Genomic DNA, 17,864 nt, shown 5'->3' on the forward strand with positions numbered 1-17,864 from the left:
GGGGATGCTGCTGTTGCATTCAAGTCCTGCTTGTAGGTTTCCCGTGCGCATCAGGGTGGCTGATGTTCAGAGGAGGGCAACCAGGATGATCAGGGGTCTGGAAACAAAGCCTAGAACTGGGCAGGTTTAGCCTGGAGAAGAGAAGATGGAGGGGAGACATGATAGCAGGCTTCAAATACTTAAAAGGTTGTCACACAGAGGAGGGCCAGGATCTCTTCTCGATCCTCCCAGAGTGCAAGACACGAAATAACGGGCTCAAGTTAAAGGAAGCCAGCCAGATTCCAACTGGACGTCTGGAAAAACTTCCTGACTGTTAGAGCAGTACGACAATGGAATCAGTTGCCTGGTGAGGTTGTGGGCTCTCCCACACTAGAGGCCTTCGAGAGGCAGCTGGACAACCATCTGTCGGGGATGCTTTAGGGTGGATTCCTGCATTGAGCAGGGGGTTGGACTCGATGGCCTTGTAGGCCCCTTCCAACTCTGCTAGTCTATGATTTTATGATTCTTCCCCTGACCGTTCCACTGGGTACTTTTCTGTGTGCTCCTACGCTGCTTATACAGACCTTGCTTTGAGCACTAGTCAGGAAATTTCTCTCCGCGAAAGAGTCGGTGAATTTGGCCTGAGGGCTTTGATCCTCTGACTCCAGGCCTGCCTGGCCGCTTCAGCAGTTGCAAAAATGGAAGCAATTATCCCCATAATCAGCAGGTCCGTCATTATTCAAACCCACTTTGCATAATGGAAGACTACTCCTGAGCTGAGCGCATTCCCAGTTCTGCTCTGCCCGGCTCAATCAAAAAGGATTCTCTTCTCCGTGTTGGCTTCATTTGGGTAATTAATTAACATGCCCGCAAATGCACTCAGCATCATTGCACCTCCTCGCGGGGCCCCTGGGCATGGCACAACACAGGGAGTGCCAGGCATGTATTTTTGGCTTCCTATGGTGCCCTGGGTTCATGATGAGCCCTGCTTTTTCTTGACCCCCTCCTAAGGGAGTAATCTGGGGGGAAGCGGAACAAAATTCATTCATTTTTGTTTCCAGATTTCTACCACTGAATTTGTTGCTGGGGGTGGGGGGAGCAGTGTACTTATACATCACACACACAAAAAGAGAGAACAAAAGAGGGAACGGATTTGCATATAAGCTGCATGCGCTCATTTCTATGTAGAGAGGCGAATTTACAAATGACGACTGTAATTGAAATAGATACGTGCTGCGTAGCGCCGTAGCAGCAAACGCAAGCAGCTCTGTGGATGGGTAACTTCAAGCTGCCTGCCGCCACCCCCTTCTTCGGGTTCTTTAGCAGGATGGCCAGGGATTTTGTTTCATTTTAAAATTTTTGTACGATTTACCCCAAACTCCAAATTCCTTCCTATTTGGGGCGCAAAGAATTCGTGGTTTGAAAAATGCACAGGAACCACAGAGCGCCCCCTTCTGGTAAAGCTCTGGCCAGCGCGGACTTTCTCAATGGTTGAGAAAGCATTGGGCACAACCCAGTTCTCGCTATGGTGGCTGCTGGGAATTGCAGCCGCAGCAGCAGAAGGAGGATGGAATAACCATGGAGTGAGGAGAGGTAAGGGAGCTACGTGGTGCTGCAGGGTTCCGCAGTCATGTTATGGGTCTGCATGTTTCCTGGTGTCATTGATGCTCCACCTTGCACAGTTACCCTAACCATCCACTCCCCTTCTGCTTGGGAATAGGGCCAATGTGGTTACCTCTAATTTCTTCCTTTTGCTCCCACCTTCACCCCCCCCTCTGATTTTCATCATTGCTGGGAGCACATATGTTTGGTTTCTTGCTCCTGATGCTGTAACGAAACACCAAAAGACAAAACAAACCATTTCGAAACTCTATGCTGTACCTGCATTGTATATGCAAGAATATTTGTGAGTAAAACTGTTTTCCTTATTTGTGAGTAAAACTGTGGTCCCCTTTTATTTAATTTATTTATGTAATTTATTTATTTATTACATTTTTATACTGCCCAATAGCCGAACCTCTTTTCTAAGATAGCCTGAATGCATGTGGGATTGGTAAACGCTCGTTCTGTTTTGCATATTTGTATTTCTCTGCTAATTGCCTTTCTAACAGGAGGCAACATTACTAAATGATCCCATGACTAGGACCATAATGCCCTGTGGGATCAAACCAAAGGACGATCCATTCCAACTCCCTGCCTCCAGCAGTGGGTAGCCAGATGTGTGGATTTGTTCACAGTTATTAGAGATACACTGCCACTAATCAAGGAAGCTTGAATTGGCACTTTGTGACTTTCCATCAGTAGACTTGTTGAGAAGGCTATTGTACTGTGGCCTTAGAGTAGGGGTTGCCAATGTGGTACCCACAGGCACCAGTTCATCCTTGGACACCGTGCTTGGCCTCCGCCAAGATGCCCTGTCCCTCCCACTTTTCTAAAAAAAAACCCATAACATTTTCTTACAAACAGCTGAGTGAATTTCTAAGCAAAGTGGGAGCCTCCAACGGCTTCTTGATGAATCTTCATTTTCCACTAATGATCTTCAAAACCTTCATTTTCCATTCATGCCTCTGGGCTACATAGTGCGGTTCATAGACATTCTTAGGCAATGTGGATGGCCAATGATTCCCTCTACAACGCGCCCAGCCACCGAGAAAAAGAAGAAGGGGGGGATTAAAAGGCGTTAAACTGCGGGTTCAACAGAACTGTTTAGCGCGTGGTGGCTCAGATCCCAACCCTGTCTTGTACATAAATCATTTGGGAAGGATGCTTGCCCTTTGTGACTAGCCACGCCTCCGATGGCAGCCATTTTGTGGTAGTTCCCACAACTGTTTCTCAAATTGCAAATGTCCCCATCTCCCCCCCCCAAAAAAAAAGTTGCTTACCCCTTCCTTAGAGAGTACAACTCCAACAGCAATTTGAGCACCTGGGTCCCTGATCGCTCCTCCCGAGGCCGGGATAAGCGGGATCCCCCCCCACACACTGTCCAAATTCCACGGCTTTGTTCTGCTTCTGTTTTGCTGCGCCCCGCACTTGCAATCCTCTTGGATTCTGGCTCAAATTTTAAATGAATTCTGCCCTCGGAGCAGGCTCAGTTCGGCTTTTGCTCGCAGGGAACACGTTGTCCTCTTCAAGCGCTCCCCCTCCCCATTTTACGCCCCCGATGCATCACCAGAAAATGTTCACCGCAGTGATGAATGTGAGCGATAAGCTGTTCTGATAGGGAAAGAAAGCCATAAACTTGGCAAGCATCTCTGCTGCAGGCAGCGCCGGTCCTTCGGAGACACACAACTGCAGATTTTAGTATTCTGTGCCACCGTCAGACGCTGCCGATAACAATCTGTCTGTCGGGCTAAACTCTGCCTGGTGAAAGCGATGCGGCCTGGGCCCAAACTGCTTTGTACTCTTTTTCCCCAAATACCAGATATTTCCACCATCATTGCTTCAGTCTCCACCCCTGTGTGGTATCAATTAGAGCAGTGCACACAAGTAGCTTCTCGAAATTCTTTCCCCTATTTGTGGTAGAGAAATAGGGGGGGGGGGGGACAATTTCACCGAATTTTTCCAGGGGTGGGGGAGAATTTCTCCAACAATGTCTTTCAGATAGGCATCACCTAGGGTTGTAGAACAACTTCAATCTTTTTTTCTAACGGTTTTGGGTTTTTTTGCACTGCATCAACAGCCTGGTCCCCATTCTGCTGCTAAGATCATCTTCCTGGCTCGCCGCTCTGACCATGTAACTCCACTTCTGAAATCTCTTCATTGGCTTCCAATTCACTTCAGAATCCAATATAAACTTCTCCTGTTGACCTACAAAGCTTTTCACTGTCTAGCTCCTTCCTATCTCTCCTCTCTCATCTCACACTATTGCCCCGCTCGTGCTCTTCGCTCCTCTGATGCCATGTTTCTCGCCTGCCCAAGGGCCTCTACTTCCCTTGCTCGGCTTCGTCCATTTTCTTCTGCTGCCCCTTACGCCTGGAACGCTCTTCCAGAACATTTGAGAACTACAAGTTCAACCGCAGTTTTTAAAGCTCAGCTAAAAACTTTTCTTTTTCCTAAAGCTTTTAAAACTTGATTTTGTTCTGACTTTATACTGTTAGTTTTACCCTACCCAGTGCCTGTTTACCCTACCCTGTGCCTGTTTGCTTTCTCTTCCCCTCCTTATTGTTTTATCATGGTTTTATTAGATTGTAAGCCTATGCGGCAGGGTCTCGCTATTTACTGTTTTACTCTGTACAACACCATGTACACTGATGGTGCTATATAAATAAATAAATAAATAAATAAATAAATAATAATAATAATAAATTTTGCAACTTCCACAATGCCCCATACTGTATATATACCTAGCATCACTCCAGGGCATTGAGAGAAGGGAAGGCACCCACCACAAAAAAAATAATAGTGAATAAAATGTGGAGAAAGTTCTGAAAAGTGTCCTTTTATTTCTAGGGGGTTAAGAAAAGAAAAATCTCAGGCATTTTCTGAAGTTTTCTTTCCGCATGAAAGAGGCTTCCATTTTTCTTCCTCATTCTCAGGGCATTTTATAATTTATTTTGAATCTGTGTTTGTGGTGTTTTTGATCTTACCTAATCGCTGTGAGGTGGCTGAGGGTACTGACTGTATTTTTCTTTCTGTTCTACTTCTTTACCATTGCTCCGCAATCTCCAGCCTGCAGTTCCTGATCTGAAAAGGCCCTGTGGGAGGAATAAATTCACGATGTCTTCCCTTGGTCATAAGAACATCAGAAGAGCCCTGATGCTGGATCAGACCAAGGGTCCATCTAGTCCAGCACTCTGTTCATACAGTGGCCAACCAGCCATCAGCCAGGGACCAACAAGCAGGACATGGTGCAACAGCACCCTCCCACCCATGTTCCCCAGCAACTGGTGCACATAGACTTACTGCCTCGAATACTGGAGATAGCACACCACCATCAGGGCTGGTAGCCATTGATAGCCTTCCAACCCCCTTTTAAAGCCATCCAAATGGGTGGCCATCACTACAAGGAGGCTACAGGCTGTCAGAGAGATGACCATACCCACAAACTCCCCAGTCATGTCCTAAGCAAGGTAAGCACGAAAACCCTGAACCAAACCCGTGAGAATTTCTCTGGCATTTCTTCTCCTTTGAATTTCTTTTCGAAAGCAATTTCTTTTCTATCAAATGGAATAAGAATGGTTGAACTTTCTGTGGGAGAGATTTTCAACACGGCATGAGTGCCAGTCCAAGGAACATACATGTTTACGGCTAATGGGTGTACAGGGCTAGCCTAGGGCCAGCCCAAGACATTTTGCTGCCTGAGGCAAAGGACAAGATGGCGGCCCCTTCCATTCCAGATGCAGCAAAAAGCTGGACTGGTACTTGATCCTTACTTCTGCGCTTACATTGGGGTAGAATCCTCCATCACACCTGAGGGGAGCAAGATAGTTAGGACAGTAGAATGGCTGAGAACTACCTGTGCTGCCTCCTAGTATCTGCTGCCTGAGGCAGTTACCTCACTCCGTCTAATAATAGGGACGGCCCAGATACGAAACATTGAGAAGCACTTGCTTCAGGCAGTTGATTTAAGAGAGCTACCATTTTCCAACTTACCATTTTTAGGAGGTGTTTTTTTTTATTTATAGCTCCAGTCCAAAGTGGTGTGTAGTGTGTGTGTGTGTGTGTGTGTGTGTGTGTGAAAGAAATATACTTTCTGCTTCTGATGTGCAAATGCTTTTCCCTACTTGCTGGCTGCCTGACCTCATTTTCTAGACCTGATATTTCTTGCCACAATATATTGTCTCAAAATACATGCCTTCTGGACATTCTGAATCTTGAATGTATTCCAGAAATAGAGATGATTTCTCCCATCCACCCAGTGAATATTCTCTACATGTACAAATAATTGATGGATATTTGCTATCGGGTATCCAAGTTGGATTTTACTATTTGACTATTTAAAGTATCTCACAGCTGACATGCAGTGGCAGTTCATTTTTAATAGTCTTTGACATGTAACAGGCAATAGATGATAGGATCTGATAGGATCTGCAGCCGATGTTGAGCTTTGACAGTATCAAATATACAGCAATCAACATTTGGCAGCCTCTGACAGCAAGCATGGAGCAGCAGTCAATATTGGTTATTACCTGACTGCTGACATGCAATATCATTTAGTAAACTGTATGTTAATTTCATTTCTTCAACTGATCAAAATAAGAGAATTTTGATGTCAAAGTTCAATTCTGATATACAAACGTTGGATTTTGAAGCTAAATTTTGGAATTAAAAGCTGGTATTTTGGCGTCAACATCCACGTTTTATTTTTTTTCTGAATTTCAAAGCCATGCAAGTATTATTTCAGTTCTACACTGGTCCTAGGGCTATAATCCAAGGACACCTGAAGCAACCACCTTGTAGAAGCCAAGCGGGTCTGATGCCAGTCAGTGTTTAGAACCCCACAATGTACAGCACCTTGAACTCTCTAACAGAAAAGCAAGATATTGATGCAATCAATAAATCACTGTGACTATTCTGCTCTCCACTGAAAACTCTCCAGATCTGCCTGAACACACAAAAATGCTGCTAAGATTGGGTGTAAATATGTGCAAAGTTCATTGCATGAAGGGAATACGGAATAAAACCCCCATATTCACATATACACTGATGGGATCTGAATTGGTGACCCTAGAAAGTTCATGGGTCATGACAGGCAGCGCACTGAAAATGTCAACACCGTGTGCAGGAAAATTGAGTGTGTGCATGCGTGTGTGTTCATAGGGTGTGTGTGCAACCCAACCTAGGAATCGTAGTACTTCAATATAAATTCATGGTGTTTGGAATGTTGGGGTATTATTGGGGTTGCAGCGTCCCTCCTTCTAACACTGAACTTGGCCCTCGAGATGGTGATGGTGGAATGGAGGATCCATAGAATCATAGAATAGTGGAGTTGGAAGGGTCCTATAAGGCCAACGAGTTCAACCCCCTGCTCAATGCAGGAATCCACCCTAAAGCATCCCTGACAGATGGTTGTCCAGCTGCCTCTTGAATGACTCTAGTGTGGGAGAGTCCACAACCTCCCTAGGTAACTGGTTCCATTGTCGTACTGCTCTAACCATCAGGAAGTTTTTCCTGATGTCCAGCCAGAATCTGGCTTCCTGTAACTTGAGCCTGTTATTCCGTGTCCTGCACTCTGGGAGGATCGAGAAGAGATCCTGGCCCTCCTCTGTGTGACAACCTTTTAAGTATTTGAAGAGTGCTCTCATGTCTCCCCTCAATCTTCTCTTCTCCAGGCTAAACATGCCCAGTTCTTTCAGTCTCTCTTCACAGGGCTTTGTTTCCAGACCCCTGATCATCCTGGTTGCCCTCCTCTGAACATGCTCCATCTTGTTTGCACCCTACACGCTGGAACCCTGATGAGGGCTTTTCCTGTTAGAAGGAGAGGATACACTGCTATAGGTTGTTCTGTTTATCATCCCTGTGAGGGAGGGCGTCTGGTTCCGGTTCCTCGCCAGAATGGATGACCTTCAGGGTCCTTTGGGCTCTCTGGGTTCACACTACGAGTGTTGCGGGATTTGTCAAGAATTCTGTACCCGCTTCAAGATGGATTCTCAAAGAATCCCAATCAGCTGCCTCTGTCTGGCACAACCCCGCGCTTAAGTGCGCAATGCTCTTGGCCCAAAGGAGTCATAAAAGGGGGGAAAAAACAGATGCAAGCAGCTAGGGTGGGTGGGTGAGAAATGACAGAACTCTGAGCTAAGCCCCATCTGGGACTCAGCCTGCGGGAAAGGCGAAGAAGCAATGTGCTGATGCGCCAATATTTACCTGGCTTCAGCACTTCAGCTACAGAATAACCACAGCTTTAAAAAAAGAAGAAAGAGCAACCAATCTTGAGATTGACAGATTTACCAAGCGGAGGCAGCAGCACCCTGGTATAAACTCTTGGGAGATGCCGCAGAAGGGTAAGAGGAGAAAGCGGAGCGACCCCTGGCTTCTGTGGTCTGCGCAGCTCTGCTGCGAAAGAGAGGCAGGGCAGGCAGATGAGGCTATGGCAGGGGTGGACAACCGCCCACAGGCCGCCCCACTCCCCTGGCTCAGCTGGGCTGGGCTGCAGTTGTAGCAGAGAAGCTCCAGTTTTGTAGCCCGGGTACATGGTAAATGGCGGTCCTTTGGGGTGTGTTTTGGGGAGATCTTGGAGGGAAACGAGGCACATGGGGAGCAGGCCCATGGTTTGGAAGCAGAGCCATGCTCCCGGAAGCCTCTGAAGAGCCCAATTCTGCGTGCGCTCCTAGCCAGGCTGCTCCTCCTGGCTGAGATGCTCCATCAGCCTACCTCTTTGACACAAGCGAGGCGCCGCTGGTGTGCAGTCATTCGTCAAGCGGAAAAAGAAAGAAAATTAAAAGCTCTGTCACTTCGATCTCGCTAATCCATGCTCCTCTTCAGGGTGAGTAGGTCTGTCATATCTCAAGCCGAAAGAGCCACCCAATCGAGAAAGCCCCTTATCAGGAGATTGGGTTTTTAATCAAATGAACGCACATCTCGAGCCGCTGGCCTTTCCCCCTCCCCTCCCACAGGGGAATTTCTGCAGCTCACTGGTAGGGCACATACCCTGCATGCGAAAGATCCCAGGTGCATAGGACCATAGAATTGTAGAGTTGGAAGGGTCATCTAAGGCCATTGAGTCCAACCCCTTGCTCAGTGCAGGAATCCACACTAAAGCACACCTGATAGATGGCTGCCCAGCTGCCTCTTGAAGGCCTCTAGGGTGGGAGAGCTCACAACCTCCCTGGGTAACTGATTCCATTGTCGTACCGCTCTAACAGTCAGGAAGTTTTTCCTGATGTCCAGCCAGAATCTGGCTTCTTGTAACTTGAGCCCATTATTCTGTGTCCTCCGCTCTGGGAGGATTGAGAAGAGATCCTGGCCCTCCTCTGTGTGACAACCTTTCAAGTCCTTGAAGAGGTCTATCATGCCCCCCCCCCTCAGGCTTCTCTTCTCCAGACGAAACATGCCCAGTTGTTTCAGTCTCTCCTCATAGGGCTTTGTTTCCAGACCCCTGATCATCCTGGTTGCCCTCCTCTGAACAAGCTCCAGCTTGTCTGCGTCCTTCTTGAAGTGTGGTGCCCAGAACTGGATGCAGTACTCAAGATAAGGCCTAACCAGTGTTGAATAGAGAGGAACCAGTACCTCGCATGATTTGGAGACTATTCTTCGATTAATGCAGCCCAAAATAGCATTTGCTTTTTTTGCAGCCACATCACCCTGTTGGCTCATATTCAGCTTGTGATCTACAACAATTCTAAGATCCTTCTCGCTTGTAATATTGCTGAGCCAAGTATCCCCCATCTCATAACTGTGCATTTAGTTTCTTTTTCCTAGGTGTAGAACTTGGCCTTTATCCCTATTCAATTTCATTCTGTTGTTTTCAGCCCAGCACTCCAGCCTATCAAGATCACTTTGAAGTTTACTTCTGCCTTCCAGGGTATTAGCTATCCCACCCAATTTTGTATTTGTCACAAGAGGCAAAGAGCTGACAGGGGTCCCTGCAGAGTCTGCCTATCAAGTGCATTGATGTGAGACATCCTTAGAGTGAGATGTCCAAAGAGCTGTGTCAGCCCCTTTCCTATTGTGGCATTGGCAGTGTCTTGGGGGGGGGGGGGAGCGCAGCTGTCTTGGCAGTGAGGGCGCCCACCCTGCACTGCTTCTGGATCTGCCGCCTGAGGCAAGGGATTCACCCTGCCTCATGGAAGAGCTGGCCCTGGGAAGGAAGAAGAGTAACAAGGCCCAGAAAAGAACCCTATGCAGGCCACCTCTCCTGTAGCATGTGGACCATTATGGTCAATTCTCCAGGTGGTAGCCTGGACTACATAGGGATAGAACTTCAAAGCCCTTCCCCTTCAAAGACCCTTTGAGCAGGACAGGGATTTACCTGCAAAAGAGCTTGTGTGAACAAGAGCAGATGATTAAAGCAGTGAGAACTTGGAATTCCAGTAGCAGGACCCTGAAAGGTCTGCAGCTGTTCTTAGCTCATGCCAGGGGAAAGAGGTATCAAAGCAGGAGCTTGTTTCTGCAGAAATTACGAATCCAGCCTCCCCTAATCTGGTAACCTCCAAACATCTAGGACTCTGATTTGGGATGGGGAACAAGTGATGTCCCTCCATTTGTTCCTTGCCCAATTTCGCGTTGCATTTGCAAATGCTGCTCGCTCTGTGTGAATGGGAAATACAGCAGTTGGTGAATGGCAGATTTGCACAAATCTCCCCTGATTTGCGCAAAACTCTACAAATTTGCACAAATTTCTTCCATATACACAGGCCTGGTTAAGTCTGCTGAGGAATTTCGCACAAATCGAACTGGGGATCAGGAACGACATGAACATGAGCATGTGTTGGACAGTTTGCAAATATTTTCAGTGGACACATGCTGGTGCTGACATTAAACCTTCAAGTGGGGCGTGCTCACATGTTTTGCGAGCAAAAACGAAGTTCTCACCCGTCCCTAACTTCAACCACAATCACTCCCAGCCAGCATGCAAACTGTCTGGGCCTGTGTTTGGGAGGTGCAAATTGCCTGCGTTCGTAGAAATTGACCAGCCCATTCATAGAAATTGACCAGCCCATTCGTAGAAATTGACCAACCCATTTGTAGAAATTGACCAGCCCAGTCATAGAAATTGACCAGCCCATTCGTAGAACTTGACCAACCCATTCGTAGAAATTGACCAGCCGAGTCATAGAAATTGACCAGCGTAGTCGTAGAAATTGACCAGCCTGTTCATAGAAATTGACCAACCCATTTGTAGAAATTGACCAATCCATACCTAAAAATTGACCAGCCCAGTCATAGAAATTGACCAACCCATTCGTAGAAATTGACCAACCCATACCTAGAAATTGACCAGCCCAGTCATAGAAATTGACCAACCCATTCCTAGAAATTTTCCAGCCCATACCTAGAAATTGACCAGCCCAGTCATAGAAATTGACCAGCCCATTCGTAGAAATTGACCAGCTTAGTCGTAGAAATTGACCAACCCATTCATAGAAATTGACCAACCCATTCGTAGAAATTGACCAGCCCATTCGTATAAATTGACCAACCTGACAGATTTCTCCCTTTCTTCCTAGAAGATGCCTCCATTCCCCCACCTTGGAGATTTTTTTAGCAAGGGATTCCCAAACTGTCCAGAACAGAGACGAAGCCGGGACAGTGGTTTTCCGGGAACAAGGATCAGAAAATTGTTAGTCTCTTCCTTAAGCGGGGGAAGAGGGCTGCTGCTTAGCGGCTCGAAAAGCAATCTAGGAGACGGGCGTGCTGTTTTTGAAATCTGCCTAGCCCAGATGGCTCCCGCATCAATGCCATCACTCTTATCAGCTAGTGTGAGAAACAGCCTGGCCTTTTGCCTGGGGGGGTTCAGAATTGGGGAGGGGCACAAGTGCAGGAGCTCTCCCCCACCCGGTGGCTGCCGTTTGCTTCCTGAGATGGATGCTGTGCCAGAATGCCGTGCCAGAATGGAGGGTCATGAAAGTGATGCAGGTTTATTGAGGGTTGGGGGTGGGCGAGGTGTGGCACAAGAGCAGCCCACCTGGGCTCTCAGAGTTTGGGAGGAAAGAGTTGATATAAGGCTCAGGAGTCACGCGCACTCATGTTCAGAGTCCTAAAGGAGCTGAGGCCGTCACGGGGAAAGGAGATCAGGGAAGGCTAGACAAAGCAGCGCACTCAGGTGTCATGTCCAACCATATGCCCCTGTTTTGGGAGAAGATGTTTCAGATAACCAATCAGAATCAGATTCAGAACTAGAAGACGCAGCGCCAGGCACCAGCCAGCCTGTACCAGTGGGGGAGGAAGCTCTCACGGGCGAGTCCCCAGCTGGGAGTCAGCCCTCTCCAGAGCTTATCTCCTCAAGGCCAAATCCTACACACTCAGTGGAAAGTGAGCTTTCTTCTGGAGGTGAGCATCCCTACAAGCTAGCTGATGCTAGTGTCTGCCAGAAGCTGAAATGCATGGGGCGGAAGGAAGGTGTGAGAAAGTCGATTAGATTACGCCAGAACCTGCCTCCGCACCAGGCTCTCTGAAGTTACGAGCATTTGGAAGTGGCTTTCTATTCTTCTTGAGCGTACAATTGTCTTGCTTCGTTTGCATAGTTTTGCCTAGGGGGACGTTTCCAAGAGGTTAGGCTCTCTTCAGGTAGAAGAGACGTTTGCGGCTTAATAAAAGCTTTGTGGGTTACTTAGCAGGCCTCATCACTTGCCTCCCATCGAAAGCAGGAGTGTTCTGAGAAACACGACATCAGTGTCCTGGGGCATCTCCTGGCACCCCGATTGGTGCTGTTTTTTTCGAATGCTCTTGGGCATGATGCCCCCACTGAGCCTCCTCTGCCAGTGAGTCAACCTTCTCACCCCCACATGCAGAGGGCCAGGAGGCAAGCAGGTAGCGGTATCCACTGCTCCACCTTTTCACCACCACTTTTGTCTGGGCTGGAGGTGATACTGAAGCCCCCGGGCTCCTCTGAATTGATTGTACAGCCAGATTTACTATACAGCCGGATTTATGATATGGTCGGATCTGTCTCAGGTGGGGGAAGAGATTGTTCTGGACCCCAGCTGAAGAATATCATGGCTCCCAGGGGATATGTATCCCTCCCTATTTCTGTTCAAAGGGTCCTTATACTCATCCCTCTTCCCAGTTCTCGAGCAGAGTGGAAGACTTTGGATTAGCGAGTTAATTTGTTTCAGTTCTCTAAATAAACGTTTGTACTTCTGCAAACCTTGGCTTCCCCAAAGGGTGGCCACATGGAAAGGAGGACTGTGCTCCTGTATCTTCAACCGTTGTCGGCACTCAACATCTGAGCTCGTGATTAGAGGGAGCGATCAGAAAGTCTTTGGAGGAGGGGAGATGCAATGCGGGAACTTTCTCTGTTACATTGCTGTTCCAACCATAGGCCATGAACTGAGTCCGCCTGCTTTGCTGATTCTTACTTAGCAGTGAGTTTATTGATTATTTATTATTTAATTATTTTTGCATTTTATATCCCACCTGTCATCCTCCAAGGAACCCAAGGAACCATAATCCTCCTCCTCTCCATTTTTATCCTCACAACAACAACCCTGTGAGGTAGGTTGGGCTGAGAGTCTGTGACTGGCCCAAAGTCACCCAGTGAGTTTCCATGGCCAAGTGGGGACTAGAACCCGGATCTCCCGACTCCCAGTCTGAGATTTTAGCCACTACACCACTCTGGTGGTCATTGTTCTGTTAGGCATCCATTTGGGGGCAGGCCTGCCCACCCTGCCTGAAATAACTGGACAGTTACTTCTCTTAGGGTGACCATATGAAAAGGAGGACAGGGCTCCTGTATCTTTAAAAGGGAATTTCAGCAGGTGGCATTTGTATATATGGAGAACCTGGTGAAATTCCCTTTTCATCACAACAATTAAAGCTGCAGGTGCCCTGCCCTCTTTTAAATCTGGTCACTCTAGTATAGCTCCTGCAGCTTTAACTGTGGTGACGAAGAGGGAATTCCACCAGGTTCTCCATATATACAAATGACACCTGCTGAAATCCCCTTTTCTATGCAACTGGTAAAGATACAGGAGCCCGGTCCTCCTTTTCATAGGGTCGCCCTACTTCTCTCCCTTTTTGTCCTCACTTGCCTCTGACTTCAGGTTTGGGTTTGGGGGCGAGCATGGGACCCTCAGTGCCTTGGGAGCCGTCTTCAATAATGTAGCTTTCCCCCTGCATGATACCCAATGCTATGCTTGCAACAAGCGAGCGACCCGCTCCAGCCTCGTGACCCGCCGGCTCTGCTTTTGGCCGCATCACTCTGACTGCAGTCTAACTTGCATGCAAAACTCGAGTGCAGCAATAACCACAGCTTGGCTGTCTTTCCTCTCCTGGCAATAAAGCGCTAAGCTTGGCAATAAATTTGTCAGCTTTTGTAATGGCTGCGCTGGTTTCATTGCTCGCTGCTGATGCTAAATCATTTCTGCACTATTCCGTGGGGGAATGTTGAGTGTCACTGTAGCAGGAGCCCCATGCCATTATTATTATTATTATTCCGGCTGGACATCAGGAAAAACTTCCTGACTGTTAGAGCAGTGCGACGGAGGAATCAGTTACCTAGGGAGGTTGTGGGCTCTCCCACACTAGAGGCCTTCAAGAGGCAGCTGGACAAGCATCTGTCAGGGATGCTTTAGGGTGGATTCCTGCATTGAGCAGGGGGTTGGACTCGATGGCCTTGTAGGCCCCTTCCAACGCTACTATTCTATGATTCTATGATTCTATGATGATGATGATGATGATTAAAAACAAATTACATCGCAGGCACAGAAGAGAGTTCCCCATCTCTCCTTCTGCAAACATTTCGACATCAAGGACTGTTTCGGGCGTTAGCATTTTCTGTACCAATAGGAATCTTAAGACCCAGGATACGAGCTCCTTGCCAATGACATGTCTGAATGGTTAGATGTGGGTCACTTCAATGCCAACTACGTTTAGAGTTGGTCTTCCAATCAAACAAAATGAAATATCTGTTCCCTCCTAATTTTGGAGAACAGGACCTGCAGCCAAGTTAAGTTAAATATAGCTCAGCTGCTGAAAGCGCTCACACTGACCACAGAAGAGGTGTGCTGGGGACATTTGGGGGGTGGGGTGGACATCTTTTATATGCAGCTTGTTCTCACCCAAATGGGTGTGTGTGTGTGTGTGTGTTTGGTGATGGTGGTGGTGGGATTCCTTGGGGACTAAAATAGAATAGTAGAGTTGGAAGGGGCCTATAAGGCCATCGAGTCCAACCCCCTCCTCAATGCAGGAATTCACCTTAAAGCATCCCTGACAGATGCCTGTCCAGCTGCATCTTAAAGGCCTCCAGTGTGGGAGAGCCCACAACCTCACCAGGCAACTGATTCCATTGTCATACTGCTCTAACGATCAGGAATTTTTTCCTGATGTCCAGCTGGAATCTGGCTTCCTGTAACTTCAGCCCATGATTCCCTGCACTCTGGGAGGATCAAGAAGAGATCCTGGCCCTCCTCTGTGTGACAAGTCCTTCAAGAACGCTATCAGGTCTCCCCTCAGTCTTCTCTTCTCCAGGCTAAACATGCCCAGTTCTTTCAATCTCTCCTCATAGGGCTTGGTTTCCAGACCCCTGATCATCCTTGTTGCCCTCCTTTGGACCCCCTCCAGCTTGCCTGCATCCTTCTTGAAGTATGCTGACCAGAATTGGATGCAATACTCAAGATGAGGCCTAACCAACCAACAAAGTGGTGGAAATGGAGAGAGGGGAGGCTCACCCACCCAACTCCTGATTTCAGTACCAGAAATCAATGTCATCCAATGAAATTGATGGACAGCAAGTTAAAGGAGAGACAACAGAAAGTTGTTCTTCACATGAACACAGAACTGACCTACTAGGAACTTGTTGCTACAAGTTTTGATGGCTTTACAAGAGGATAACTCAAATTGATGGAGGAGGGGAAAGAGGAGTCCATCCACCGCTTTTAGTCCACCAGCACCCATTCAAGCAGGCTCTACCAAGGGAAGATGAGAAGTAGGGCATGTGGCTTTTCTACACAAGGCATTGATCATGTGCTCATCATTCCCTACTCACAGTTCTTTACGGGGTCTTTAGATGACATCCTGCCCATCAGTTTTGCTTCTGTGTCTAACCAGCATTTTCAGTGAGGTTTTTTTTTTAGGGCAGGGAAAATGCAGTATTTAATCGGGAAAGCGAAAGGAGCACTTTCTCACTTGTGCATTCACGTTATTCTGCTATACCACAGTGCCACCTAGAGGTTATGCAGCGGGAAAGCAAGAAAGGAAATGCTCTTCCTGTAGCGCTCGTATCTTCATTCTGCAACGAGACCGAACGTAGATACAGCAGATTAACAGCCTCATGTAGAGAAGCTCTTCATTTCTCCCCTCTTCCCTCCTTGTTCCTTTTTCCTTGTGTGTTGTGACTTTTTAGACTGTATGCCTGTGAGGCTGTCTTGTCTTAAGCCATTTTGGGAACATTTTTTGCCTGAAGAGCAGGGTAAAAGCCCTTTAAACAAACGAATAAAAACTAGTCATGATGGCTAAATGAAACACTGATTTTCAGAGGCAGTATCTCACTGAATACCAGCCCCAAGCGGCGGGGTTCTGTTGGTTTATATCCTGCTTGTAGGCTTCTCAAAGGCATCAGGTAGGTCACAATGGAAAACAGGCTACAGGACTAGACGGGTCTTCGGTTTGTTCAAGCCGGTCTCCTTTTACGTTCTTACATTGTAGTGACAGTCACTTATTAGTGTCACAGCCATGAGTTGAATTTGCCAGGCACTGATTTCTCCCCCGAAGGAACTATAGGTTGCATAACAAAAGCGGTGGACTGTTAATTCAGGTCATTTGGCTGCACTCAGAATTCGGAGAGGACCAAACCCAAAGCTGTAGGGAGCTGGGAGAGAGAGATGGGGGGGGACGCCCATGGGGGCAGAGGGAGCGCAAAGATTCGGAGTGACATCTTGTTCAAAAGTATTTTCGGCGCCTGACAAAAGGCACGGAACTTTGAACGTTCTCCCTCGGTGGGAACGGTGGTCATGTAGCTTGGATTCACGTCGCGAGGCAATTCGTGCAGAAATTCCTGCAGACTGGAGTTCTTCTTTAGATTGTGTGCAAGATTTGGCCTGTACTCCCAGCTGGGAAAGTAACATGCATTCGCCTTTGACATGAATGCATTCATTGTAGAAGCAGTGCTGGAAAACTACTAGGGTCTTCTCCCACCAACCGTGTGTGTGTGTGTGTGTGTGTGTGTGTGTGTGTGTGTGTGTGTACAGAAAGATGACAACCTGAGCATCCTGATTGAGTGAGATTTGAACCCAGCTCTCTCAGGCCCAAACGCCAACCTGACACGCTATACAGCAGCCTGTCCCACTCTTGACATGTGTTGAACTGCAATCCCCATCATCCCCATGGGAGTTGCAATCCAACACATCCGGAAGGCATGAGGTTGGGGAAGGCTGCATCACGTCGGCAGCTCGACGGCGTAAGTGGCCAGTGCTCCAGTTTTATTCCGTTTTATTTGTCTCCCCGATTTATGAGATCCATCTCAGACAAATATCTGCTTTAGAGCGAACGGTATTCATGTCAAAGCTCTTTCGAATGCAAACAAAATTAAGGCGTAAGCTCTAAGAAGGCAAAAATCCTATCACTGAGAAGCGTTCTGGTTAATTATGCAGTACAAATTCCAGAAGTGTACATGTGGCATTTTACCTGGAAATCATTAAAGTTCAACCGCCCTCCACCCTCCATGCAGACTCCAGTTCTAATTAAGCTTGTAAGATTAATTATTTCCTACGGCGTGACAATAGAACGCCCAAATATGTGCCTAATTCTCTCCAAATAAATGAAAGTCAAGGTCCAGCTCAGCTTTCCTTCCGCCTTTACCTGGCACCTTTTCCCAAGGATCCTCTTAAATTGCTTCTATTTCCATTTTACAGATTGGGGAACTGAGGCACGTTGCAAATCTCTAATTCATTATGGACCCAATCCTATGCATGGCTGGCTGGGGAAATGCTGGTGCCCTAAATCATTTAAACTCCACCCTCGGTTTAAATCTTTGCTCCCTAGGAGCTTACAGTGTAAAACAGACAGTGTGAAAACAATTGGAGGACGGAGGAATGAAGGTGGGTTAATGCAGGCCTTGTAGCCAGCCTAAATGTTCTATGGAGGACATCAAAAAAGTAGGGAGCAGTTCATCTAGGTTGCAGGCCTTTTAAAGACAAAATTGTAAACTGTTTTTAAACTATTTGTTTATAAAAAAAATTAAGGGAGGCAGAGAAAAATTAGGGGGAAGGCAACCTTAGCACCCTCCTTCCCCTGGCTACAGGCAAAAGCTAATGCTGTTACGTGAGCTTAGAAATTTGGCTACTGTTGGG

Source organism: Elgaria multicarinata, chromosome 20, assembly GCF_023053635.1.
Source record: "Elgaria multicarinata webbii isolate HBS135686 ecotype San Diego chromosome 20, rElgMul1.1.pri, whole genome shotgun sequence".
Lineage (NCBI taxonomy): Eukaryota > Metazoa > Chordata > Lepidosauria > Squamata > Anguidae > Elgaria > Elgaria multicarinata.